Source organism: Vanellus vanellus, assembly GCF_965231255.1.
Source record: "Vanellus vanellus genome assembly, chromosome: 5".
In the NCBI taxonomy this organism is placed as follows: domain Eukaryota; kingdom Metazoa; phylum Chordata; class Aves; order Charadriiformes; family Charadriidae; genus Vanellus; species Vanellus vanellus.
This window is the reverse complement of record NC_138910.1, coordinates 82,103,845-82,129,638: the sequence shown is the minus strand read 5'-3', so window position 1 is coordinate 82,129,638 and position 25,794 is coordinate 82,103,845.

Genomic DNA, 25,794 nt, shown 5'->3' with positions numbered 1-25,794 from the left:
GTGTTCAGCTGTTCCTCCTAGAATAAGAAACAGAATAAAGCAAAATCGGGGGACAAAAGGTTTTCTGTGACATGCAAACCGGCTTTGCTGCCCCGAGAGATGCTCTCCCGGTGGGACTGTTGCAGCAGCTTCAGCCTCTCCCGAGTGGCTGCGGAGCTGGAACGGCTTTGGGCTTTGATTCTGGAGGAGGATCTTTCATTCGAAGTTTCTATACTCCAGCAGTAATAGTAAGACATGGGGAAATGATCGGTTTTCTTCAAGTGTATTTTATTTGCTGTATTTCTTCAAATACATTTCGTTTGCCGTACTTTCAAGCATTTAACCTTAAAGCCTGAAACTCTCTCAGAGTCGTGCCTCCTTCCCCTCATTCGCCGGCCGGGCACCAGCAGAGTGCGGTGGGGGCGGCAGGGAGGGACCCGCAGAAGCTTTTTCTTTGGGTCCTCCGCTGGCGCGGAAGGAAACGCGGACTCATTATTTCCGTGCCCGTGACTTCTGGCCTCCTAAATTTTACCATTTCTCATGCATGTTTCTGCTTTTATTTCAACGTATGCTTTTAAAAGAGAGCCATGAAGGTTAAATGAAGAAGAAAAAGACATCAGTGCCATGTTATGGCTGAGATTTCACACACATAAAAGCCCTCGAGTAGAGCTGTGTAAAACTCATTGGTTTCACTTCACAGGGGCTCGTGACGAGATTCGCTCTGGCTTTGGATCCACCTCGGCCCGCACCCTCCGGTGCTGCTCTGAGATTCGGGGCTGCGCTCATTCGCTGCCTCAAGGCCAAATTTAATCAATCGGGAAGAGTTAGGTTAGCCACCGCTCTCATCAGCTCTCCCTGACACTGCCCATTCCAGGTGTTTTCTTCACAAAACCACGTTGGTTCCTTTCAACAATAACACCACCTAATTTTTCTAAAGACTTCATGGGCCTCAATGAATAATTTAAAGAATTCTGAAATTATAGCAAAAAGATAAAGGACATTTGCATGATACTGTTGCTAAGATTTCAGTCTGCGTTGAGTGCAGTTTAGTCACAGAGTACGTTTGTGCGAGACGGGCAAACGCTGCTCCGTGGACCGGCCGATGCCGAGAAAATCAAGCCAAAACAGCCATGGGAATTTCTGCATCTCCTGATTATGAGTATGCAGTGTAACCCCTGATGTTGTGTCTATAGTACCCGGCATCAGTTGGTAGGCTGGGCACTGCTGGGCACGCAAATCCCGTACGATTTTCCTCCCCGTTCCCCCTTCTCTGGGAGGGGAGCTGTTGTGCCGCCTGGCTGGAGGGACCCTGCCCACCATGGGAGGCGGCGACTCGGCGCCCCGACCTCGCTTTTCCTTGGTCCGTTTGCCAGTTCATCCACCGACAAGTCACCTTGCGATGACTGCAGGGTACGGTGTGTCGCACACCGCCTACGCCCCCGCCGAGAGCACCGTGGCGGGACGTGGGGGTGGCATTGCCCGGGGTCTTGGTCCGGGTCATGCCGCCACCTCCACCCCAGCGTCCGGCAAAGTGGGATCAATGGGACTCACACCTGGGAAGTTTCTAATTCATTAACTTGTCTCTGGTCCGGCTGCCGGAAAAGGTGATGCTCAACAAAAACTGCTGGAAAAGACTAAAGACGATTTTAAGTCGAAGATATCAAAGGAGACAGAAGAGATGTGCAGGCGGCGACGGGGCGCTTTCCAGCCGGGATAACTTGGTAGCGCTCGGCAGGCAGCTTGAGCGCAGCTTTTAATGAGAAATTCATATTGTTTTCCAAAGAAATTTTTTTTTATTTCTTGAGTTTTTGTTTGTTTTCTGAGATATTATCTATAGATAAACACCTTCCTCACAAACATATCGCGGAGGAGGTGCATGGTGTGCTATTCCATCCCGCCTCCCGCCCGGAAAGGCAAAGATGTGGCGGGGGGATGAGCGCGGTGCATATGCTCAGACACGGCTGAGACACAACACAGCTGAGCGCAGGGAATTAAGACTTCGAGAGACATAAGAAGAAAAAGATCCTCAGTACACAGATGACAACGCTATACTCTTGGATAACAACAAGCTTTAGCAATCACACAGTAAATAAATGTGGGTTCTTTCTTACTGAAGCCGGGAAACGTTTGGGGAAAATGAGAAGAGAGTGGCAACAGAGCGCAAGAGAGGAGCGGCACCAGGCATGGAGTGAAACCAGGAGCCAGGAGGAAAGGTCTTCCGGTGCTGCCCTCCTGCACCCCGGACACAGCAATGGGGTACGGACAGCAACGGGGGCGAACGCGCCCTTAGGGAGCGGAGCAGAGTGCCAGAGCTAAAGATGCTGAAGATGCTGGTTGGTAAAATGAAGGACAAGGGGAAGAAATCATCTACACGTCTCAGTAACGATCCAAATCCTGTCTTACCTATTCAGGGACAGTAATGCTTAAAAGCACTCGCGTTGACGTGATCGGTAACTCGTACATAGGAGAATTAAATTAACTTAGTTGAATGCTCTGAGCGTAATAATTTTTAACAAACCCTGGAACAATGAGTCAATTCCTAAGGAGGACAAATTATATTAGTGACTGTGCTTAAAAAGGGTAAATATAAGAATTCTGGTAACCGATGACCAGTCGTCAGGCGCGGGAATAATAATGGAAAAACTCATGTGGGATGTCATTACTAATGAATTCTTCAGCTCTATAGTGCAATTAATGCCAAGGAAAGTGGTTTTATGAAGCATGTGTCTTAAGGAGAATTGCCATGGGAGATGAAAACTTTGCTGACTGAAGGTAACTGTCACAAAACAGGTTTCCTAAAATAATTTGATTTACTGCCCCAGGCACTTTGAAAAATTGCCTTGTACCCAGTAATGCCTCAGAAATTAAACGGATTAAAAACAGTTAAATGATCTAAAAATGTAATCAAAACCAGGAAGCCATCATTCTTCGGTGTTTTTCTAGCAAGTTGCCATAGGGATCTCTCCTTAACACAATACTGCGGTGCAGAGGCCATACATCAGCGAGGGCTGATAGCCCGGGTGGCAATAGCTCAGCCACACAGATTAGCCACGGTGGGGGGGCTCATGTGGACGTCCCACTTGGTGGGGCCCAATCCGGGGCGTAGGTGTGGAAAAGATGAGGGATGTTCTGGCAGGAAAGAGGCAATGTCCAGGAATGCAGCAGGAGCGAGAATTTACAAGAAGGGCATGAGGAAGACCCCGGAAACTACAGACCTGTTGGTCAAACCTCGGTGCCTGCAGAAACTATGGAGAAAATCCCACCGGGTGCTACTGAAAGGCAGCGAAAGGACAACGCTGTCACCAGGCACAGCCAACGCGGGCTCACGAAGGGAAAGTCCTGTCCAACAATTTGATATCCTGCTACGACAAGGTCACCCGCCTCCTGGATGAAGGGCAGGCGGTGGATGTAGTTTTTCTGGTGTGAAGCCCCATCGCTGGAGTAGCTGAGCGGGTGTCCGAGGCCTGTGGAAATCCCGGCAGGAACAGGGAGGCAGCGCTGCCCATCCCCGCGGCGACAGAGGGAACACTGCCGCACTCCTCCCCACGGCCGGTTGCTGCCAAACTGTTTGCAGAGAGGCGCCAGATGAGGTGGGACCTGTAACGTCCTCCCATTGTGAAGCCCCCAAGGGAGATCCTGCAGGAACATCTGATGGGCAGCGCGGCAGCACCACCGCCGCCCGCAGGTGCCCCCTGGAGACCGGGCACGTGGAGCCTCAGGGCATGGGCATTTCAGCAATGGCTGAAAACCCAAAGCAGCAAACTCATACGGGGAACCAGAATATTCTGATTACCAAAAGCAATTAGCGGCCAGAAGAGCTCACCTGGGGACCCGGGGACTGCACACCATGAAGATCCTCCAGATGAAAACCGGGGGATTATTTGGAGGCAATGCTGAAGCTGGAACAAGCAGTTGTGTGTTATGAAGGAATTAGTAGATGAAGTGCAGGAGATCACATTAGATTATCTTAATGGTCCCTTCTGGGTATGAATTTAATGAAAGAATATGTGTTTTTTATTCCATTATTAAAAATAACAGATTCATCTCATTTGATTAATTTTTCACCGTCCCTTGCAGTTCGCACAGCCTCTCGCTGGCAGACTTGGCCACAAGCAGCTCTTTGCCAGGGGACACCGCAGCGCGTCGCTAACTCCAGCTGGAGAGAGAGGGGCTGGTTTCGCTCATCCCATGGCTAAAGCGGAGTGAAGAGCTGCATGTCATCTCCCTCAGACCTCCCGAGGTTTCAAACGGACGTCTCCCCTGTGTGCGGGGTGAGGGCGGCGGAGGCGGAGGGGTTGCCCGGGGCCGCTGTGCTGCTCTGCGGCCGTGCCGGGGCCCGAGGGCACCACGGGGGCTCTGGGACAGGGTGGTCTCGTGCCCCGTGTGCTGCACACCGACACACGGCTTACCGCCCCGAGGCCGGGCCGCAACCGGCACCGAGGCAGGGCCACGGTGGTTATTATTTACACTAAACTGGGATCTGGCCCCACAGGTGAGTTGCCGTTGCTGTCACTACGCTGTCCTTTCATATTTCGGATGTCATACTGCTTTTATTTTCGCAGGTTGCTTCCTGTTGCAATAAAAAGTTATCTTTCCTCTGATGATTAACAATGCTCAACCCCAAACCTATGGATTAATGATCATTACTAATGAAAATGGTAAATGTTACCCTGAAGGCTGGATTTAATTTTGTGGTTATATAGACAACGGTTGGATAATGGAGTCTGGGAAAACATACGGAAATTAGCAGTACGCTTCGTGCAAGACTGAGGAGAAGCAGCTAAAAAGCAGCGAGCACGGGCCGGGCAGTGCGGATGGGCCTGTGAGGGGCAGGCTGGCAGCGGCAGGCCACCGCCGCTGCTTGGGGACGCTCCGGCCACCCTGGGGAGAGCCGAGGCCGGAGGTGCCCCACGGGGAGCGCTCCGGCCGCCTGCGCGCCGCGGCACAGCCGGCAGCGGGGGAGCCCTGCCCCGTGCCCACCGCGCCTTTGCGAGCCAAAGTGGCTCTTCACCGCCCTGCACGCCCCCGCGGCCAGCAGTGATGGATTACCCGACCTCGTCACACCCCGCGTGGCACCGCCTGATGAATGGCCTTTGGGCTGCTAATTAGGCAGAGGGGACGATGAAGGGTACTAGTTTTCTCGAGAGTATCAAATTAGGAGAGCTGTCAAATGAAGTGACACATATAACAATTAGGTGGTGCGTTTTGAGTTATTTACCTGGCAGTAATGGTAATGGAGACATGGCAGAGAAATTCTACGGACCTTTCAAGGAGCCGTCTACATCCCGTCTGCCGAGTGTAGTTCGTTATCGGTCACTCAGCATCCCCCCGACAACCTGTGCGGCAGGACTCGCTCCCCGCTCCCAGCACCTCCCCGCTCCCACGAGGCCCTTCCACACCAGCTTGTGTCACGCGCGTTAACGATGCTGTGCCCGTGCCTCGGGGAGAGGGGCGAGACTGGTCCCGGCCGTTGCGTTTGACAGGAGAGATTGTCAAGTGCTGGTTGCAGACAAAGGGTGTTTGGGAGAGCGGGTGCCATCCTGGGCACTGTGTTCACACCGACCCGCCCCAGGGGGCCCGACAGGAAAACACGGCAATAAAGAGTCGTTGTTAAAAATCATTATAGTCCCTGACCAAAAAATTTTTCCCTCTTACACTATTCTGAGAAAATGACCTTTGGAAAAAAAGTGTCCTATCTGCAAAGGCAGAGCAGTGCTTATAACCACTTCACTGCGATGGAATTAAATATGCCACAATTTAAGTGGAAGCTCTCACAGAACAACAGACTTGCTGAGCTCAGCGTTTGGCTTCTCTTCTCCAGCACCCAGCCGGGGTCCGTCCTGCTCGCGCGTGTGAGGGTGGGATGCAGCCGCCCGTGTCCGGGGAGAGCTGGGCTCTGCTGGCGGTGCTGTGCCGGGGCTGGCCGGCGGAGCTGGCGCGGGGTCCCCGGCGGTGCCTGCAGCCCCAGCACCACGGGGCTGTGCCATGCCCAGGACCGTGGAGACTGTGCCCAACCCCTCCTGGGAGCGCGGGGGGGGGGGGACGTTGGAGGACACCACCCAGCCAGGGGCTGCGCATAACCTTGCTGAGTGCCAGCGCTGACCGTGACACCGACACCTGGAAGGACGCGGTGCAGAGCTGGAGCTCGTTAATCAGTGGGGATTATTTTTCTAAGGATGTGCTCCAGCGCTGATTGATTCTGAATTGCCCCATTCAACTGCGTCTTCCTCTTCACCAACCAGCCCAGCGACCGACCGCGTTCCGCTGCCCCGGCTCCGGTTCTGCTCTCCCTGAGAGGCGAGTGCGGTGCTGCCCGGGGGTTACGGGCGGGCGCCAGGGTGACCCCCTCGTGCGCCGCTTCTCGTCTCAGAAACCACGTGCCCTTGGCGTATTTGAGAACTGACGTAAAACAGATATTGCTATAAAGCGCTTCAGACCTAGACTGGAACAGCTGAGGTTTCTTGGGGGCAGTGTGGGGACTGTGCCCTGGCTGTCGCTGCCGGCGGCGGTGGCCGCGTGGGGACCCCCACCGGGGGGGAGCTCCCCCACAGCCCCAGGGACAGCCAGGGATGGCCCCGGGCTGGAGGCGCTCCCGGCGCTCTTCTGGGGCTGCTGGGTTTGCTCTCTGATGTTTTTTAGTTTCTTTTCTTTTTTTTTTTTTTTTAAATAAAATACCATATTTAAACGGAAAAGTGAAACCAGAAGAGAAAGAACTTTTTTTTTCTTTTTTTTCTTTTTCCCCCTGTGCTCATGCTTTTCATCTGTAATTATTTTCACAGCCTGGAATAAATTCACACTGGATTTATGGGAAAGCACCTCCTCGTCCATAAAGAAAGCGATAATGGCTGAAGATCAAAAGAGCAAAAGGTTCAACCTGGGACACGCTTCTGCTGTGAGAAAACCCAGCGCTCTCCTTGCTGGAGTAAGCAGCAATTTACAGACTTTTTTGTCTTCTCAACAAAAATGTCTAATAGGGCCACATAGGACATTCGTGCCAAACTAATCACATTCTCTCTGTAAAAAGAACACAGGAAAGAAACTTTTAATACAAGCCTACCAGGGAACATATTTGTATAGAAAGGCAAAGGCGGGTTGTCTCAGGCTGCGTCGCCCCACTGGCTGTGCGCCCGCAGGGCTGTAGGGCGGCGCTGGGGCGGCAGTGCCGCGCCGCTGCCGGTGCTGGTGCCGGCGGTGAGGGTGGACCACAGCCATTAAAAAAGTGGAAGATGTAGGTTCCTCGGTTTATATTCTCATGCTGAATCCAGCACCGCGGCCGATGCGTCCCGCCGCTGGGCGGCTGGGGCAGCTCCCCAAAGGGCTCGTGAAAAAGTGTCTTCAACAGTAGCTTTGTGGGTCACGCACACCCTTTCAGGAATTTCCTTTGGAGGTGTTCATTACCACTTGCATCTGCTCAAATAAAGTGTATTTTGTTTGTTTAAAGTTTCAGTCATTTAAATTTTGAAAATATTATTCCAAAAAAATTTCCAAGCCAGATTTCTTTTGACAATTATATCAAGAGGTTTCGGATGGTGCCAAGTTTGGGGGTTTTGTACGCTAATTCTCGATTGTGCTTCGCAGGCATTGGTTTGCTGACAACCATCTGTTTCAGCCTAACTTTTTTCCTTAAAGTCAGCCCAAGAGAAATTAAAATATCAAAAGGAAGCATTTCAGAGGGAGCGGGAAGGAAGAAGCAAATGAGGGTGCTGAAGCTGTAAACAGCTTTTGGATGTGAGTTTAGCTGAAGTCACTTTTTGCAGCCGACGTGCCTGCGGGCGAGCTGGAGACGGCTCAGCCCCGAGCAGTGCCCGCACTGCCGGCACTGCCGTGCGTAGCAGCAGCCGGCGGGCACGGGCTGTTAGCCAGAGTTCGGGAAGCTCTGCTTGGGTTCCCGGGGGTCTTCCCAAGGGCTGGGGAGCTTATTCTGCCTCCAGTGGCCTCCCCCCAGGTGGCTTCGCTGCCTTTCCGGGGTCCCACGCCCCGCATCCCGCCCCCAAGCCTGGTGCGAACCAGCGGTGCTGAGCACGGCGCGGTGCCGCAGGCGGGAGCCTGGTGGCAGGGAGAGACCCCTGCACCGCTTTGAGGACGTGCAGAGCTCTGGCCGGCTTCTCTGTCTACCATCCGCTTACCCCGTGACTAAATTAACCATTTATAATTAAAATGGTGCTAAAAAGCAGATGGAACATATTAATTAAATGTCACGGCTGGCTTCCTGTAGCCTCTTGATATTGAATTCCAAGCTGAATACAGAAATTAGAAAAAGGAGAAGGCATTTTTACAGGCTCCACGGTACCCCCACCCGAGCGCTGGGGGCAGCGGGACGGCCGGTGTCCGGGCGGCGTGGGCACGGCGAGCGGCACGCCAGGGGCCACCACCGCTGCCGGCCCTCCCGGGCAAGCTGGGCGTGCTCCCTCCGTGCCCTTTGGGCTCGCCAGCAGGGCTGAGCGGGGCCAGAGCACAAACACCGCCCCGGCCGCTTCCTCTCAGCTTTGGCAGTGCTTTTGCCCAACGAGTGAAGGTCGCGTGGCTCAGGCTTTCGCGAAGAGCAAAAATAAGATGTAAGAACAAAGAAATTCCTTCACAAAGTATTATTTTATCACAACTGCTGTCTCTCTCCTTGAAATAATTTTGTGAAAGACAGAATTACTGTCATTTGTGTCAAAGCATAATTTCCACCTTTAAAACAAGGTGCGTTACGCCCCATCTGTATGCAACAACAAAACATAATTAAGGGTGTATAAATATATATATGGAACCTATATATATGTGTATATATGTGTGGAACCACTGTTTTTTGCTGTTGCTGGCAAACACGTGTGCGAGCACGAGCGCTCCCTGTGCGGGAGCAGAGGGCCGCAGCGCAGCCCGGCGCGGGGGTGGCGTGGAGGGGCAGCAGTGCCGTGGCCGCGGGTGCCGGCGTGGGGGGACGCGCAGGGCAGCGCTGTGCCTGCCCACCCCGCTGCCGCCTGCCCCGGCACCTCCGCCAGGCAACGCACGGCCTCTTCTCTGCCTTTCAAGATTAACCTGTGCGGATTTATTGACACACACTGTGAAAAATACGTGAGAATATGGATTCAAACGACTGAGCAAAGGATGGAAATCTCAGCTGTATTTTTTGCCTTTTGCAGAACTATACTGCCGTAAGCATTAAGGCCTGCTGGTATCTGCTTAGGTCAGGTAACGGTCTGACTCAGAGCGCCCTGAAAATTTAGAACACTTATTTTTCCCGTGAGTTCCCAGTGCTGGGCTGATGCTGAATGCTGTGGCAGGGGCAGAAGCCGGTTCCCATGGCGCCTGCCCTTTGGTACACCCGCTTCTGCAGCCAGAGAAACGCACGCACCGTCACTAATACGCTTACCTATTTTTATTTTAGTTTATTTTAGCAGCCGCTTTCGCGGAGGGGGCACGCGGCAGTCGGGGGCAGGGCTCCCCCTGAGTCCCCCCCTGGGACGGGCTCTGGTAAAACGGGGGCCAGCGGCGGGGAACCGGCCCGGGAGAGAGCCGGGCGCTGCGCTGTGTCCCTGCAGACAGCCCGCAGCCTCGCGCCCCGCGCCGCACGTCCCTCCCCGTCGGCGAAGGGGGTGGTGGAGGCGCGTGTACGGACAAACCGTCAGTCATGCAAACACAGACCGACGTGCTCTTAAAATAAGAACCCCGCGGCTGCCGTCCCCCTTGCACTCAACACTGTGGTTCAATATTCTTTATATCCCTGATATAATTCTACTGGCACGGGTTGGGATTTCCGTGAAAGCAGAATGTCAATACGTAACAATAATAAAGATGACCAGAGAGCACTTCGTCATCAATAAAACGAAACAAACGCCCCTGTGCTTCACGTAGACCAAATGATGGTCGGGCAGTCAGGGAGTGACGCAAATGAAGACTGTGGGAGCAAAGCCGCTCGGGGGCACGGCGGGTGAGGATGAAGAAGAGGGACCCTTGCAAACGCAGGGCGCCCTCCTGGCGTGGGAAGCTGAAACCTGTGTCAGCATCCCCGTCAGAGCTTCACCTCATTGCCCACAGAGCGCCACTCCGCTAAGGAAAACAAAAGCTTGGAAAGATGAATAACGCTGTCAGTAATCAGTGTGAAACTGTTAATTTTAATTGAATTATAGCAAACTTCAAGTCGAACAGATAAGTCCTAATCCTGTAATGCTTTAATTTTCTTTCTAATATTTTTCTAATATTCTAAAACACCGTGTTACTTACACTGTTTAATCAATTTCATGATGGATTTGCGAAACTTTGATAGCGCACTGTTGTTTTTAAACAAATAAGCGGATTGCAATTTCAGAGGATGGCTGTAGACGCAGCAGTCGGCCAGCGGGGCCCGGCTACGCCTGGGGAGGGCCGGTCCACTGCCGAAGTGGCCACCTGAGACGCTGGTGTGATGCGAAACCCTCACGCACTCGTGTCGGTGCTCTGTCCGCGCGTTGGCAGTGCGCACAGCCCGGGGCAGCCCGGGCACAAACCAGTGCGCGCGGGGGATGTGCTGAAGGGCTCCCGTCCCCAGGAATGCCGATGGTGTCCAACTGGGGTCCGGGCACGTGTCACCGGGGTCTGAGCACGTGTTGATGGGGTCTGCGCGTGCCTTACTGGGAGCCGAGGACATACTACTGGGAGCTGAGCATGTGTTACTGGGGGCTAGCAGGCATTACTGGGGGCTAACAAGTGTTACTGGGGGCTGATGGGCATTACTGGGGGCTCTCAGGTGTTACTGGGGGCTAATGGGCGTTACTGGGGGCTCTCAGGTGTTACTGGGGGCTAATGGGCATTACTGGGGGCTCGCAGGCTTTACTGGGGGCTAGCAGGCATTACTGGGGGCTCTCAGGTGTTACTGGGGGCTAATGGGCATTACTGGGGGCTCTCAGGCGTTACTGGGGGCTAGCAGGCGTTACTGGGGTCTGGGCACATGTTGCTGCAGGCCAGTATGGCATCTGCACCCTCCGTAGGCGGGTGAGGTTCTGCTCCTCTTCAGCCACGTCACCAGCGGCCTCTGAGCCCGTGGGGTCATTATAAAATAACGACCTCCGCACTCCGGCAGCCGTTCCTTCCTTTGCGTTTTACAGCAGGGGTGAGCGCCGCAGCCAGTCCCCTCCGAGCGCCTCTGCAACCGGGGACGCCGTCCGACTGCAAAACTCCCGACCCGGTCCTACAGCCACAGCAAATCCAGGCTGTAAAAAACTAAAAAATAAAAAAATGCTGTAAATGGGATGGGAAGTGTGTTTCTGTAAAGCATTTCCATTCCCATGCCAACATGCTGCCCACAGCCAGGAGGGACGGCACGGCCGACGGCAGCCCGCTGGCGGCGGGTAAAGCTGCTGTGCCGCCGCCGCGCGCGGGGCCGCGGGAGCAGTGCTGCCCAAGTGAAGCACTAAGCACAGAGGGTTTCGGTGCTTCTGAATTGGCGCGGGGCTGCGTGTTTGCCGCCCTCCCACTGGTGCGGCGCCGCAGGCACCGCAGGGCTCTCCGGCGGGGGAGGGCTCAGCTCACGGAAGCATCTTCCCACCTTCCAGGGAGAGACCCTCCAGCACCTCGGGACAGGCCTGTGACCCCCAACCCGCCATGGGCGCTCTGCGAAAAGCCCGCCGGGCAGCCACAGAGGGGGCTGCGGCTGCGCCCAGTCCGCCCGTGGACGAGGAGAATAAGATTTCTGCTGCAGCAACAAAAATAGCACCCGCCGGGGCTGCCCAGGCGGGGGCTGTGTTCCGGGTTCTCCCAGGTAGCGCGCCCTTGAGAAGAAACGTAAGTTGCTGAATTTCCCAAAATTTCTGTTGGAGGAGATTCTGCATGTTCGGTAAATTCAAAATTACTGCTGGTAGAGCAGACGTGTGCCCTGGCGTGCCCCGGTCCGCTGCTGCGGAGGGCGGCTGTCGGTGGGTGTGTGGGGGGACGAGGGGTGCTTGACCCACACCGGGGCTGTGCGTGTGCCCTGTGCCGCTGGAGCTGTGCTGGAGCCATGCCGGTGCCACGCCGGTGCCATCCGGTGCTGTGCCAGAGCAGTGATGGAGCCGTCATGGAGCCGTCCCGGAGCTGTGCCAGTGCTGTGCCAGAGCTGTGCCAGAGCCATGCCGGAGTGCTCAGTGGCCCGGGGCAGTTGGTGACTGTGCTGGGGGCTCTCAGCCCCGCTGCCACCGGGATTACCGGGTCACACGTTTGTCCTGGGTTGTTCCTGGGGACAAAGAACCGGGCGAGATGGCTTTGTCGCTCACCGCCCGCTCAGGCGGTACCTGCAAGGAGAACCCCAAATCGTTTGAGACTCGAAGGTGTGAATAAAGGGTACCGCGACGGGATTGTCACGGTGGTAAGGCAGAACCTGCCAGCAGAGGCGTCCCGTGCGCTCCTCAGGGCTTTATCCCCCTTTGGCCTGTGCAAATCTTAGATTTACTAAAATTGAAACCTTGCGGGAAACAAAAAGGCTCAATGAAATCCCTCTCCTCCCATTTATTATGCCACGCCAGAGGTGAAAGCAGGAGCGGACGGTGCAGCCGGAGGGGCGCACGGAACACTGACTTACGCCCCGCACTTGGGAGCGGCAAATACCCGAGAAACAGCAGATATTCGTAAGGGGTGAGTTATCTCCGGGAGAGCTTCCCCGGGGACTCAAACCAGGTGAAACAAACCGCCTGCAGCGGGCGTTGGGGGTTTTGTAATGAATTTGCTTTATGGACTGTTCAGAATCCGTGTTCATTCCGCCGCCCAAAGTCGGGGTTATGGCAACAAGGTTCAGCCCAGTACGTTGCTGAGACCTTTAGAAAACCGCCGCGTTTGGTGTCAGGGTATAACCGCCGCGTTTGGTGTCAGGGTATAACCGCCACGTTTGGTGTCAGGGTATAACCGCCGCGTTTGGTGTCAGGGTATAACCGCCGCGTTTGGTGTCAGGGTATAACCGCCGCGTTTGGTGTCAGGGTATAACCGCCGCATTTGGTGTCAGGGTATAACTGCCGCGTTTGGTGTCAGGGTATAACCGCCGCGTTTGGTGTCAGGGTATAAGCCCACACGCTGCAGCCCGGGGGGAGATGGCGGTGGCTCCCGCCCGCAGCGCCCGGACCCCCACGGCAGCGGCGGCCCCTGCACACCCCACACCGCGGTGCATCCCGGCACCGGGCACCGCTTGGCCTGGGCGCACACACACACACACATGCACACGCACACACATGCATACACACACACACACACACACACACACACGTGTGTGCATGCCCTACACCTCCCCCCACATGCACACCACGCACACACATATGCACACACACATGCACAACCGTACACACGCGGATACATATGCACACACACACACATGCATACAGATGCGCACACACACACACGCATGCACAGACACACACGCATGCACAGACACACACGCACACACAGGCACAGGCATTTACACATGCACAGGTACACACACATACATGCACATGGGCAAGTGCATGCACACTTATACACGCACACCTGCACTGCACACATGTACACACCTATGCACATGCACATACACACCTGCACTACACACATGTACCCACACATACACACACAGATGTGTGCATCTGCACTGCACATGCGTACACACACATGCACACATGCACTCATCTGCACTGCACATGTGTACACACACCCCCAGCACTACACACAGATGTGTGCATTTGCACTGCACACGCGTACACACACACGCACACCAGCGCTGCACACGTGCACACACACGCAGACCCCAGCCCCGCCGTGCGCACACCACACGTGCACACACGCGTGCACAGCTGGGCTCCCACCGAGGGGTTCCGGGCACTGCCCAGTGCCCACTGCCGCGGGTTTGTGGAGTGATAGGAATAAAGGAACACAGAAGAATTACAAATTCGAGTCCTCCAGCTGCTCCAACGGCGGCGCTCGTTTGTGTCACCCCTGATTAAGGCCACACCTAATGACAGGAGAGCCCTCAATTTCCTTTCCCGAATGTGGGCGGGAGAAATGCCTTCATACCCCCTGCAGGGCGGATGCAGAAATGGTGAGCTGCTTGACTGGGATTAATTCATGATCAAGCCCACGGCTGAATATTTTGAGAAGGTTTTTCGAATACACTTGTGCATTGGATAAATACCAGGGAACTCATATTTCCTTCCAAATAGCCTCTGCAGAGTAAGAGGCTAAATTTAGTGCCTAAATTATTCATGATACGATATTCTCTTGATCTTAATCTTTGACTCTTTTGTGCCAGGCAGCGCAACACACACTGAGGGCGTTTCTCAAGGCTGCCCTCTACTCCTGAAGAAACACCCGCTCCGGCGGCGGCAGCGTGGGCAGGCAGACACGCACCCGGCAGGTGAGACCCGGCGGTGCCTCCCGCCACCGAGTGAGCGGCTCCTCCACGCGCGGAGGCTCGGGGCTGCTGTTCCTGTCAGCGTGGACGGCGTTCCCCGGGCATTTGCGGGTCTCAAGTCCCGTAAGAAGCCTCATGGTTTTTTTCATTGACGTCCTTGGCATGAGCTTCCACCCCATGGGCACCGCTCTGGGCGCGGATGCGCTTCAGGGTGCGCAGCGGAGGGTTTTGGGGCAGCTGCCCCATGTCCTGCCAGCAGCTGGTTGGTCGGGGCTGGGGGCAGCGACCGCACCAACGCCACCTTCAAGCCAAGCGGGAACCTGGTGGGCAGCTCAGGTAGGAGCAAAGAAGCTCCTCTGTGTGCTGAGCTGCCAGCTTCCCTCCAGGAGAGCTCATTTCAAACTGGTGTGAATGTCTCCATCCAATATTGCAGTCAGAGCCCTGTCCCAGATGAGTACCTGCAGCTCTGCAGGCGCAGACCCTCGGCTCTGCTGGCACCTCCCAGCCCTGAGGACCATTTTGCTCGTATGTGACTCCTGGGCAGCAGCTGTAAACCTCAGCAGCACCACACCAGTGTTCCCCTCTGCCGGGGGGAAACCTTCTGCGTGATTTCATTAAAGCCAGTGATGCTCACCAGCGAGAAACATGTCCCTTATTGGGTTAAAGCGATATTAACCCCCAAAGGCAGCTAAGGACACAACGGACGTGTCTCAGGAACGTTGCAGAAGGCTCTGTGTGGGGAGTGACAACTGCTTCAGCTAAGGAGATCATCTCCAACCCAGCTCTCAGCAAGCTCCTTACAATAATAAGATGGTTTCTTATCATTTCTCCCACAGGGCTGCCCAGGGTCCCTGGCTGTTGTAGAATCATAGAATGGTTTGGGTTGGAAGGGACCTTGAAGACCATCTCATTCCACCCCCCACCCTGGGCAGGGCCACCTCCCCCAGCCCAGGGTGCTCCCAGCCCCGTCCAACCCGGCCTTGAACCCCTCCAGGGATGGGGCAGCCACAGCTTCTCGGGGCACCCTGCGCCAGGGGCTCACCGCCCGCACAGTCAGGAATTTCTTCCTGACATCTCATCTAAATCCACCTTCTTGCAGCTGTCACGCAGGTGGCAGCCCCGTGTCCCTCCTCGCGTGCTGAGCCGGGCGGGCAGGGCGCTGCCAACCCCCTTCTGGGGGCGTATGGCCATTCCTGCCGGGGGAACACGGCTCGGAGGGAGCAGGTTGGGGTGGTGCCTGCATTGCCCACACGGTGCCTCCAGCCCAACCCAACGTGCGGGAGAGCCCCGACGTGCCCCTGGGTGCGTACGAGGAGCGCGGCGGGTGCAAGGTTAACGGTACGCTGCGGTTTTGGTTTTCTGTGGGATATCTGCATTGGCATATGGCAACGCGGGCTCTCGGCCTCGCACAGGGACGGGACTGTGGCTTTGCTTTCGGCTTCTGGGGAAACGCTCGGTGCTGCAACCCCTTTTGTGTCCTTTCTTCCTCATTTCACGCAGGTGGCAGGAGGGGAGCCCGGCCTAGAGAGGGGTGTGCAGTACTGAGCGTGAAGCTTCTGATGAACCCGTTTTGTGATAAATGAATGGGGGGGGGATGTGATCCCCATCCATTGCCCATCTGTATGGGGCTAAAAAAGGGTTTTCCAGGAAGCCTTTTCCAAGGGCGTCACCTGTCAAGTGCCAAGTCCAGCAGCGGCGGAGTTCATTGCAAAGGGAACACATTGCCCTCCCTTTCCCTGGGGCGGCCGTCCCGTCCCGTTCCTCCCCACAGCGGGACACGGCACCTCGTCCTGCGCCCACCGACCCGCGGAGCGCCCCGAAGCAGCCTCCCGCAGCCCCGGGGCCGGCTCTGGGGGAAAGGCTGGAGGACCTTCTCCCTCCCGCCTCTGCTCCTGCCGTCCACCCTAACCCTGCCGCCGGCTGTCGCTGGGGGGACCCGAGGACGCGTGCCGCGGCTGCAGGGTGCCGATGGCGCGGAGTCCCCGCAGGCGCCCTCCGCCCGCTGCAGAGGAGAAGCGGTGAGGCCGCATTCGGGTATTGGACTTTAATTTATAGGGAGCATTCCCCCCCTCCGCAGCACGCGCGAGCCAAAAGCCGGCGGCTAGCTGCTACGGGCAGTTTCCGACACGCATTCGGGCACATCTCTTTAGAAATTGGCTTGTGCTGGGAAAGACCATAGCACATCCCTTCGGGCACCGTCATGGGCTTTGCTTTTCTGACAGGTAGAAGTTTATTTTTGCAAAGCTGGCTACCTGCGTAGGGGTAAGGTTCGGTTTACGCAGCACAGCGAGAAATAGGAGTGTGCCTCCAGAATTTATGCTTTTAAATAGCAGACAGCTCCCGTCTCATCTCGCGTCAGCTCACCACCTCTGCGGCTGCAGAGCCGAGATCTTTCTTTTCTCCTGACATCCCGCCTCTGCCGCTGCAACGCAGCCGGGTTTGTTGGGTTTTGTTTGTTTGCTTGCTGCTTCTTGGGCTTAAGGCTTTGAAAGAACTCCGAGGAGCATCCGTACACTCCAATTCTGCTATTAGCTCATGATTTAGGATGTGGCACCACTTATCCGGTAATATGGAAATCATGTCATGTTTGTTAAATTGAGGGTTTAGTTGTGTGAGTCAACAGATTTAATTTCTTGGGTAATAAACCGCTCTGGAACGATTTCTGACTCACCCTTCTCTTGCTCGAGAGGACGGAGGAGGGTTGCAGGGAGCCCGCGGTGGTGGGATCCTGCCCGTGCGTGGGGGGGGGCCGCTGTGCTGAGCCGCTTGCCCCAAGGCTCCTCACGCTCCCCATCCGCAGGGAGAAGCGATGTCGCAGCCGCGAGTCCTCCTGCCCCCGGGGGGTCTGTGCGAAGTCCGGCCTGAGCCGAAGCCTGGGCTCGGTTTCTCCATCCCTCACGGGGGAGGCCGGGCCACGCAACCAGTGATTTCGGGTCTCTGCTCCTCATTTAACTTCCCCAGGCCTTTTTTCCTGACTCTTTCAGCCGGTCTGGCGGCCTCTTCCCGCTCGCTCCGGCAGGCGGATATGGCTGTGTGGGTCAGGAAAGGTGCGTTCGTGGGGACGGCGTGGAGCGCACAGCGGCGGTCGGCGCAGGGTCGCCGTGCCGGGGCTTCGCGCGGGACGACGCACTGAACGGTGCCGTGTGAAGCTTTGCAAGCAGAAGTGAGAGAACCCTGGCAGACAATTGGCCTTTTTAAAACATAGCTCGAATATCCTGAGCTTTTCTTTCTTCTCCTGTTTTCGGTTTGGCTTTTTTCCCTTCCATTTTCTACCTGCTTGAAAAAAAAAACAAACAATTTTCTCGCACAGGGCAGCCACGCTCTCTTTCTCAGATGCAAACACCAGAGGTGGAGACTTACTCCTAACTGCCTGAGAACGATCCAAGCTCTTCTGGACATTTCCTTTGAAATCTGCACTGTCCCCTAATCTTCGCAGGTTTTGCTTTTTCCCTGCCTTGTTTCTGGTTCTCTCTCCGCTTTGCACACGCGTATGCGCACACTCGTGCAGGTACTGATGTGATTTAATCTTCGACTTCAAATTACACTGTGCTGATGTTTTCAGCATACCTGTGGTCTCCCTTCAAGATGCGAGATGGTTGCTGATGCAAGAGGAGGAAAAAACCCTCCATGGACATGCAAAGAGAGTTGGAATGGAAAATTGTGATTCTGAGGCACATCCGGCTTCCGTCTGCCCCCAGTGACGAGCCGTCACCGTGTGGGGTCTGACCCGTAATTGCGAACTTTTCATCTCAAGGTTCTTTAAACTGATAAGGCTGTAACGGCATTGCGAACACATTTATCATCTCATATTTTCTCTCCCACCTTCACAGACACCCCAGATACGGCAGCACACGGAAGAGTTATTTATGGTTAGCGTGACCATTAGCTGCATACGTGCGCCTAACGTATAGTTTCTGTAATGGCACTACAAATCGTTTCAATTATTCATCTTTGCTATATTTACAGCAGTGACACTTTTTAATATCGCAACTTCTTATTCATCTTTGCTAAATTTACAGTAGTGACATTTTTTAATATTGCAGCTTCTTTTCCTACAATAGGCGGCCACGGGTCTCTGTCTGACCGAGATGAAATTCTTTGGGAAGTGATGAGAAAAGCTCCGTTCAGTTAACCGACAGAGAGATCCTTATGCAAGGAGCTTCCCAAAGTAGATAATGAAGAAATATGTGCCTGTTTATGTATGCAGCTAAACCAGCCCAGATGACTCACCCTTTGATCAAGAGTCATTTGAAGTAAGGAGCCGCCTTTAAATGAAGCAAAGTATCAATGTAAATTAAAACAGGAAAAGAAGCATGACATGTTGGTCCCAGACCTACTATTGACTCCACTAAGAACAAGATCAGACTCATTATGTACTCAATTAACCAGACCCAGCGCCAGGAGCGGGTGCAGCGCGGCGGGAGGGGGTGGGAGGGGACGGGCCCCGGCGATGCCGGTGCGGCCGGGACGCTGCTCGCACCGCGCTCACCGCGGCTTCCCCGCGTCCGCTTGGGAAAGGCGTACCCCAGACTTACCTACAGCGGCCATCCAGGCACGAGATGAACCTTTGTCCCAGGTGTAAATGTATATCCTTCTGCAGAGCGTTCATTTAACCGTAATCCATCCTAACGCAGTGTACGGAGAGGCTCGTGGACACGGACGTTTGGAGCCAGAAGGGTGAAGAGGAAGGCGTTGATGGTTGCAGAGCCAGAAGACCGACCATCTAAGCTTCTCGTTGCTTCCCGAGCGCTTACACTGTCTCCCATCAGACACATACTTCACATTTTCCTCTGCCCATGTCGGTCTGTCTTGACCGAGATTTTGCCGGTCAAATATATTACCAAGAAACAACAGTTACGGAATTATTCTGTAGAGCTCCGTTCCAACGCAGCACACCCGGAGCTCGGCGGGCTCAGGGGACTTTGTCCGCCTACTATGGATTTGCCATTTTGGTTTCAAAATAGCGGCACAGAGGTGTAACGGTGCTCCTCCCCAGTCGCTCTACCCAGTCTACTCTGGCAGTAACATTTTGATAGGATTAATTTTAATAGAAGAATTGCTCTCAGGCCTCTTGCACACGGGGCAAAGAAGGGGAAGCGGGGTCTCACCAGCAGAGTAATCCCACCTGTGGGCTTTGGCGCCAGGGCTCAGTGCCAACACCAGGGAGGGATGGGTCTCCTAAGTCCATCCGCATTTCTCCATTCGATTTTATAACCATTCCTAACCAGCTCTGAAAACTCAGGAAACAACAAAGTTATGTGACGACAAAGGCAGTTCATAAACAAATAGGATTGAAACTCCTGAGGGGAAAAAAAGGGAACACGCTCCGTGCTGGCCTGGTCGCCAGCTTTCCAAAGAAGTTCTGAAATTTTCTTCTGTCTTTAATTACCTCTGAATCAAAAAGGAACGCTCCAGAATAAGCCTCGGTATTTGGGGACTATATTCATAAAAACCCAAGCGATAAATGTCTTGTCGTTAATCTGTGATGTATTAGGGCATACAAAGAAGTGACTGATTGTTGAGTATCACATATTCCGGTATTATCAGCCCTCCGTCTCACCAGGTGATAAATGGAGGTACCAGAATTGGTGAGATATGATCACATTTTTATTTATCGTTTGGCACCGTGCCCTGTCCCGCTAATGGAGTTTTAAACAAACCGTGTGTTGCTCATGGGGCTGCCCGGGGAGGCGCAGGAGCGGGGCAGTGGGAGCACCCCGGGGGCGCCTCAGCCCGGGGCAGGACGCGGCCGGACGCGCGTCTCGGCGCCCGGCACTGACCGCCAGCCCTGCCACACTTCTCACTACAGGTCCGCGTTATTTTTTCTGAGGCACGAAACAAATCCTTCTTGTTATTTCCCGTGGAGATTTCTGCTCTCCCAGTAGGGTTTTGTTTCTGCCAGCGCACCCCCGGGCGCACGCACGGTTAGAAACTGGGGGAGTGCCACAGAGGTTCGAATAAAAGAAAGTAAGAAAATGGGGGACGGTGCTGGGAATTTTTTTTAGAGGGAAAACTTCTAAAGCTTAACGAGAGAGAAGGGCATTAGCAAGGACCTGATCCCGCAGTGTGGCCCCGGGGGGGAGTCGCCCCAGCCCCAGCCCCAGCCCCAGCCCCAGCCCCAGCCCCAGCCCCAGCGCTGGGGAGCTGGCGGGGAGGTCTCTCTGAAGTTTCATTCTCCGGTGAAAAAAAGTTGCAGCAACGAAACAGTCGGCACTGCCAAACAGCCAAATCCAGTGAATGAAATGCCGCTTTGTGTTGCAGCCCTGGGGCACGTCCGCGCAACCGCAGCCGGCGCGTGCGGCACACGGCGGGGCACCGCGCTGCTGCGCCCTCTCCTCCCCGCTGCCTGCCCGCCTCCGCGCTCCCCACACGCAGGTGCACACGTACCTGTGCCGATTACCGACGCAAAAAAATTAATCGAGCAGCCGGGGCCTGCAAAAGCAGTAAGTGCTTGCGAAGCAGAGGATCAGATTATTTACAGTGTCCTATATCTTAATGTCAAAAAGACGTCCCCAGCGTGGCAGTGGAGAACGGGAATTTCCGAGGGATTTGAAACACTAACAGAGATTGTAATGCCGATCAAGATGAATGACCCATACTGATGAAATGTTTTTAAAAAGCTCAACTGAAGAAGCATGGTGTCCTAGAATTTGGGAAGCTGGAGATAAGCAGGGTGCTCGGGCAGAAATGATTTCTGTGCAAAATATGGTAAACACGTAGAAGAAGTTGCCAGAAAAAAAGTAAATGAAAAAAAAAATTAGTTCAGAAACCCACAGAGGTATTCTTAAATACCCAGTCTAAACCAGAAATGCTAAAAATATTCAGGAATGTCAAATGAAATAAACTGGAAAGTAAAAAAAAAAAAAAAAAGGTATTTATGAATTCTATTGTGCTAATGGAAGTATCACCAGGTACGTGCATTCAGCTGAGACACTTGAAAGCTTCAAGGACAAGTTCAGGTTGAGTTTATGGAGTTTTTGTTCCGAATTTAATCTCACTAATTATTTTAATAATTAAAAATGTTCTGCTAAAGCAGGTTGTAATTAGCTAATTATTTGCTCTGTTTATGTTTCCTGCTTACTTATGCGTTTTTATCATTCTTTTGAACTTGAAGGGAAACTCTTCAAAAGTGGAGGTGTTCCCACCTGGCGGTGTCTGGCCGGGAGGGATCGGGGCACCGGCGCTTTCTCTTTTGGGGACAGAGGGGACAGAGTCCTGTCCTGCCACGGGACACCCCGCACAGCCACGGCCACCGCCACGGCGCTCGCCCCCGCAGAGGGTGGTCCTGCCGGCGGTGCCTGCTCCCGCAGCGAGGCCTCGCGCTGGTGCCACGGGCAGCATCAGCCCCGCTTCGCCCGTCGTCACTGCGATAGCCGTATGAAATTAGGGGCTCCTCATTTGTCTGCGCTAAAAATAAACACCGAACGGCTGTTTTAATTAATGAGTAAATATAACTAATTGATATAATTATAATTAATGCAGGGAAAGTGGTGAGGACTTGGGGCAGTGTGAGGCTAATTCACGACCTTTGCTTGGGGTAACGAAGACGCTCCCGCCCGCGCAGGGAGAGGCGCCCTGGCAAGGCAACGGCAGGAGGTGGTGCGACAGGAGGAGAACCAGCCCAAAACGCGTTGTTCCCCTGGCTGTCAGCCGCGGAAGCAGAGGCAGCCAGGAGTCACGCCGGCGGCACAGCTCCCGAGGTGTGGGTGCTTCGCAGCAGCCACCCGTAGCGTCCCACAGCGGCCACGGCTTCTCTGGCTCTCCGGGCTCAAGGGCGAAGCCGACCCCACAGCTCTTCCTCCATCTGCCTTCCCCGCCCGGGGCAGGACACCTTCCCGTACTGGGCGTGCTGCTCCCTTCCAGCCCTGCAGAAAAGTCTCACTGGCATTTTCTGTCCCATGTGTGTTGTAACGGCTTTTTTCCTCCCTCCCTGCCAGAAAGCAGGACATTGCCTTGATAAAGGAGATAAACAGAGAAGAACCGCTATCTGGCTTTTTTCCTTATCTCATCCCCGCCGGTGCTGTTCCCACGGCACTAATCTCTGTGGTACCCGGGGACGGGAGCAGGGCTGTCGCGGGAGCGGTGCTCGTAGCCTGCGGGACCCCCGGCGGGCGCCTGGCCATGGCATTCCCGCTGACGCCAGCATCCCCCCCGCGGGCAGGGTTGGGGGGAAAGAAGAGGGGCTCCATCTCATCGGGCCCGTCCCGTCACCCAGGTGGGCGGGAACACCGGGGCACGGGGAAACCGCAGCTCCCGGCCCGTGCCGAGCTCTTGGGGAAGCGTCAGGGAAAACGGTGGGTCCCACCTCGGGACGGCTGCACAGGTCACGCGGCCGCTCGCTTGGTCCTGCAGGGCAGGAGGAGCGGGAAAAAAGAGTGTGTGAATGGATTCCTGGAGAAAACAACGTGGAATAATGTGGAGAAATGTGGCCATATACAGAAAGGTTTAGGACATTTATTACTAATATCTAACAAAGACAGTTAAACACAGATAAATGACAGCTTTGATGAGCCTTTCTTGCACAGGTCTTTGCACCTCATTAAATATGAAGAATAAAAGAAGAAGAGAGGACTCCAAAGACAAATCTGCACACACCGCTAATGAACGATGAGGAATCTGAAGGCAGAGGACAGGTTTTGGCCCGTTTCAGTCACCACTGTTATGACAAGAGTCTGTGCTTACCCGGGAGGGAGCACACACGTGGAGGAGGAAGAGGCACGGAGAGGAGGGAAGTTTCTTGCTCTTTGCTTGGGGGAAGGGAGTCCAGTTTGGTACCTTTACTCATTACTGGGCAAAGACAGACGCTGCGCACCTTCCAGTACCAGTGAAGAAAAAAAGGTCTCATTGTTATAATTCTGCTAATCCGTGCGCTTGCCGCGTGCTCATCAGCATTCAGCCTGACGTTCTCACTCTCATCGGTGTCATAATGAGAGAGACTGGGGAGGAGCGCCAGTTAGGAGCAGCCGGATGAAAGGGCTGCCTTTGGACGTCGCCGCGTCCCCTTTGGAGCCCGCGCACCCACCCCGGCTGTCCCTTCCGGGCGGTGGCGTGTGGGGATGCTCAGCACAAGCACTCAGGCCGGGGCTGGCCGGAGATGGGCATGGCGCGGGGACATGGTACAAGGGGACGCGGCACAAGCAGTGTGCGAAACCTCGGGGTGGCGGGCCGGGCAGGCTGGTGGTACCAGGAGCACAGGAGGTTCCCGGGGCGCCCTGCAGGAGGGGTGGCCCACACCACCCCCCGGCACGTGGGACCGGGGAGAGCCTCCACTGCCCTTCTGCTGTGCACCCCGTCACAGGGGCACAGCCCCCGTTGCCACCGCTGCAGGATATTTCCCCTGCACAAATACAGCTTCCCTAGCTACACCTTGAGGGGTCTATTTTTAATGCAGGATTATTTTTTTTTTTTCTTGCATATGGAGTTCATTTGTTTATTTGCTTGAGAAGATTAAGAAAGTCCCAAGGGAGCGTGTGTTCTTACACATACCCATTTCCTACCTAGAATTACATTACCGACACTTTCTGTAGCCTTCCTGGGGTTTAAAATTAAAACCGAACATGAATATTGATACCAGTATCCTTCTGCTTAATGCACACCCAGCACACTCAGCACACTCAGCACACTGCCCCGCGGGGTCACGGAGGGGAAGGCAGTCCCCCTGGGATGGGCACTGCTGTGTCACCTCCCGTGTCCCTGCACAGACCGTACCGCAGCCCAACGGCATCGCCTGTGCCAGCGCCGTGGTTTGTGTCACAGCAGCCCGCCGTCCACGCGGAGCCACCCTTCCCCCGCCCCACCACCGGCTCGTCCCCCTCCCGGAGGGAGTCACCGGTGTGCGTTGGACCAGCTGAAAAGGGGAGAATGGCCGGCCGGGTGATGGGACGGCAGGACCTGCCGTGCCCTCCCTGGCGGATGCCTGCTCTCCCTGATACTGCGGTTTCTGTCCCACACTCGTACCGGGCTGCATCGGTCCCTGTCAAATGATGCACTGACTCCAGAGTCTGTGGCAGCTTAAAAGCCGTATCGCTTGCCGGGGTTACCGCACGGCTGTCTCCACCGCTTGCAGATTCAGACTTCATTTGTTTGCGTGCACGCGGCTGATAAGATGCTCACATGGAGTTACCGTTCCAAAGGGACGAAGGCGGTGAGCAAAGTGACTGCGCCAGGTCGGTAAGCGGGAGGGAAGGCGGCGGGTCCTGCGTACCTGCGGGTCGGCACTTGTGCCTTTCTGAAGATCTTTGATGTTCTGCTGTTGTTGCTTTGAAAGTTTCCCCAAAGGAGAGAGCTGAGGGAGCAGGGACACACCTGAAGGAGTGGGCAGGCGCGCACCATCCATCTGTGTCCTCAGGCGGCCGCGCGCCACCCCGGTGAGCCGGGCTGCAGGTGGCTGCCACTGCAGGACCCCTTAGGTGTCTGCCTCGGGGCGTGCAGGTGCCTTTAAAACGCCAGAAGGAAGCGAGCAGTAGCACGAGCCCCACGGCACAGAGCAGCGCGGGCCAGCGGCAGTCTGCAGCGGACGCGCTGTGCCGCGGGGGCCGTGGGCGGGGGTGGTCTCCCCGCCGAGAGGTGGGACAGGGCTAAACCCTGGGCACAGCCCCGGTACAGTGCTGGGAGTGGGAGCAGCGCTGCTCCCATGCCCCCTCTTGAGCAGAGAAACCGCTAATTTGGCTTCAGAACTGCAAATATACACAATGCCGGCGTACCGCCCCAGGGAAAAGCGTGCACAGCAGCGTAAACACAGCCAACAGCTCTGCGAATCGGGGGGACTCACATTCCGGAGTGGGTGCAGTCCGCTGCTCTGCAGAGAGGGTTGGACTGCTAATTGACCGAATGTCTTGAAAACGACACTTTGGTTCCTATGGCACTTAGCCACCCTCAAAATGGTCAATTAGGAAAGTGCTTCCAAGAATGCTTACGAGCAAAGCAGTATAGCAAATCACTCGGGGGGATTAAAAGCGAACCAACAAACAAACAAAAACCAGCTAATGCCCACGGAAATAACTGGCATTTGCTTGAAATGCGTTGCTGAACATCCCACTGAGTAGCCTATGCACCTTTACACCTCTAAATAACTTTGCAGCTCTGCACCAGGCTCCTGCCCGGGGCCGCAGCGCCGCAGCCCCCGCCGCCAGTGCTCTGCGGGTCGGGGTACGGCCCAGCAACGCTCCAGGCGCCGCTGCGTTGGCGTGGTTGTGGCTGTCCTTTCCGATGGAGTGAGTGCAGGACTTGACATCGTCTGACTCTCACGTTCACCAGCCTTCACCAGCTGCTCTCCGTGCGGCAGCGAGCGGCTGCCCGGCGGCAACCCAGCATCGCCTGCGCCCGCTGTGCTGCGCCGCCTCCCCCATGACAAGCGCCGGCGAGCGGAGCGGTCGGTACACCCGGCTCTCCTACAGACTCCGAACCCGTGGGCAACACAAAGGGCCCGGATGAGCTGCCCACGGCTCAAGTAATAAATTAAGAAGGGGAAGAGAGGGGCTTGAGGCAGAGGTACGGGAAACTGTAATTGCTGC